Source organism: Pundamilia nyererei, unplaced genomic scaffold (assembly GCF_000239375.1).
Source record: "Pundamilia nyererei isolate P.nyererei 1_Seehausen unplaced genomic scaffold, PunNye1.0 scaffold00220, whole genome shotgun sequence".
Classification (NCBI taxonomy): Eukaryota; Metazoa; Chordata; class Actinopteri; order Cichliformes; family Cichlidae; genus Pundamilia; species Pundamilia nyererei.
The window spans coordinates 43,776-47,091 of record NW_005187621.1 but is presented as its reverse complement, the minus strand read 5'-3'; positions in this window follow the sequence as shown (position 1 = coordinate 47,091).

The following is a 3,316-nucleotide window of genomic DNA, read 5'->3' as shown; positions in this document are numbered from 1 at the left end:
TAAGCTCCAGTTTCTGAATGACTTCTTAGATTTGATCAAACGTTGGATGGCTGTTAACTTCCTCAAACTTAATGAGGGGAAAACTGAAGTCCTTGTATGCGCTCCTGACAGATTTTTACCCCAGATAGTGTAAGCCCTTGGTCCTCTTTTGGTCTATGTTAAATCCTCTATCAGGAATTTAGGTGTAACTTTTGACTCGACTCTCACATTGGATGGTCATGTCAAATCTCTGGTTCGGTCTTGTTTTTATCATTTAAGAAATGTTGCTAAATTAAGATGTATTGTATCTCGCTCTGAACTGGAGATTGCTATACATACATTTATTTCTTTATGCTTGGACTACTGTAACTCACTTTTTATGTGTCTAGACAAAGGTTCCCTGGATCGTCAGCAGGTTGTGCAAAACACAGCTGCTAGGCTTCTGACCAAAAGATGAGAACTAAAGGTGATAGAGCTTTTGCCACTGTGGCCCCTGTTGGAGTGATTTTGATAAAAGTTGTCATTGTTGTACTTAAATTGTAAACCTTGTCCTGAACTGCATGTTCAGATATTTTTCTGTCCCTCCTCTACATGTAGGATGATGGGGAGGCAATAGCTATAGTGTTTAATTGCAGGCACATTCTATGTAAGGTTCTGGTTTGCTTATTTAGTAAGGCATGATTACTTCCTTCCATTTATGGGCTCACCTGTGCTTGTATATGGTGGACCATTAAAGGAGTTGAGCCATATAGGGGAGATGACCCTTTTATGACCAGCAGGAAGTCACGTATACCTCTGTATACGTGACTTCCTGCATGTGTGTGTATACACATGCACACACATGCACACACACACACACACTCACTCACGTGCATGCACACGCACACAGTGCCTTTAACTTTTATGACACACCATAGGGGTTTTACAATGGGGTTGTGTGTTCACTGAATAAAAAGCTGCAAGGGGACACTGTTTTTTTGGAGTTGGCTGGGATCAGGTGAGGATCTTGTAGCTCCAAGATCCTGATCCGACCGGCTTCCCTTGCAAGTTTGAAACCGATCGAGCTCTGATTGTCTTGCTTCGTTCACAGGGATAAGTCTCTGAACTAGCAGGACCTGGGAGTGCAGACCTAACAGCCCCCAGACTGTGGAACACCCTTTACCCACCCCTGTTGCTTGTCATGTGTTTCTTTGGTGTATTAAGAGTTTTTTCATGTGCTATGTGCAGAGGTGTTTTTTTCTGTTCTCAAACTGAGCTCCCTGTTGGAGCTCAGTCTGGGGGGAGTTATTTTTTCTCCTTATCTTTCCTCATGTGGTGCATTTTTCCATTGTTATACCTCTCTGACCTGTGAGGTATAACCATGTGATGTTTTCTGTAATGTATGTATGGTCGGAAGGTCAGATGGTGCCACCATTGCGTTCAATAGGTCGGCAGCCTTATGAAATTTCCCCTTGTGGGACTAATAAAGGTATATCAAATAAAAACTCTCTCGCTCTGAGCCTAAGAACTGCGGACTCAGTAGTCGCTTTTAAAAAACAACTCAAAACTCACCTTTTTAGAATTGCTTTTGGTTAATTCTTCCCTGTTTATGTTGTTTGTTTTATGTTTTATGAATTGTTATTCTATGTGCAGCACTTTGTGATTCTCTGTCTAGAAAGGTGCTATATAAATAAAAATTTACTTACACATATTTGGACAGAGACAACTTTTTTCTAATTTTGGTTTTGTACATTACCACAATCAATTTCAAATGGAACAACTCAGATGTGGTTGAAGTGCAGACTTTCAGCTTTAATTCAGTAGGTCGGGAAAAAAATGCATAAAAATGGGAGGAAAGGATCTTTTGTAAAACAATCCCTATAATTGGACAAATTAAATAACTGAAAACAAAATGTTAATTTCTAATGCTTGAAACCCCTTTGCTGGCAATGACAGTCTTGAAGTCTTGAACTCATAGATATCACCAGATGCTGGATTTTCTCCTTTTTAATGCCCAGTGACTTTACTGCAGTGACTTTCATTTGCTGTTTGTTTGTTGGCCTTTTTTTTTTAATTCAAAACATTTTTATTGAGTATTTGTGGATATAGTTTATAAAGAAAAAAAGAAGACGAAAAACACAAACTGTTTACAATGAATACAAAACAGAATTTCTCATGTTGGAACATTGTTTTCCTCTCTTATTATTTATCAAACAAGCAATGAGAAAAAAGAAAAGAACAAAAAACATAAAAAAACAAAAAGAGAGATCTCCCCCCCCCCCCAAAAAAAACCAAAAAACAACCCCATAAGAGCCACACAGAAGTTAGCTACACCATCACTGAGTTCCACGTTTCCGTTAACACAGACAGGCATCTGACCACTATGGAGAAGCAAATCCGTTAGACAGCTGGAACATCCTTGAGTTGAAGTTAAGAGAAGTTGTCCAGAAAGAGACATTTGTTGGCCTTTCTGTCTGTAGTTTAGTCTTCAACAAGTGAAATCCATGCTCATTTGGGTTAAGATCAGGTGACTGACTTGGCCTTTCAAGATACTACCACTTCTTTGCTTTCATAAACTCCTGGGTTACTTTGGCTGTTTTGGGTCATTGTCCAACTGTATTATGAAACACCACCCAATCAGTTTGACTGCATTTATGTGAGCAAACAATACATCTCTGAACACATCAGAATTTATTCAGCTGCTTCTGTCCTGTGTCACATCATCATACTTTTTTTTCTAGCCATCATTCTGGTAGACGGTGTTCTTGGTTTCATCTGTCCAAAAAACATTTTTTCTGCTGGCTTTTTTAGAGTCCAATCTAGCCTTTCTATTCTTGAGGCTTATGAGTGGCTTGCACCTTGCAGTAAATGCAGTCATTTGTTTATGGTAGCCTTGAATATCAATACGCTTACCTCCTGGAGAGTGTTTGTTTACATTGTTGGATATTGTAAAGGGGTTTCTCTTCAACATGGAAATCATTCTGCAGTCATCCAGCACTATTGTCTTCCCTGGACGTCCTAATATTGTAGCAATTTCTCAGATAGGCTTAAGGATGGCTTGTTTCATGGAGAGCTCCTTTGACCATATGTTGTCTGTTCACAGCAAAATCTTCCAAATGGAAGCACCACACCTCAAATCAACTCCAGGCCTTTTATCTGCTTAATTGATAATGACATAAAGAAGGAATTGCTCACACCTTCCCATGAAATAGCTTTTGAGTCTTTTAGTCCCTTTAAAGTAGCTGAAACTCCTAAATCCTTCATCCAATTTGAATATGGGTACCCTCAAATAAAAGCTGAGAGTCTACATATTATGTCCATGTTTCCATTATATAAATAATTAAAAAAAAAAAAAAAA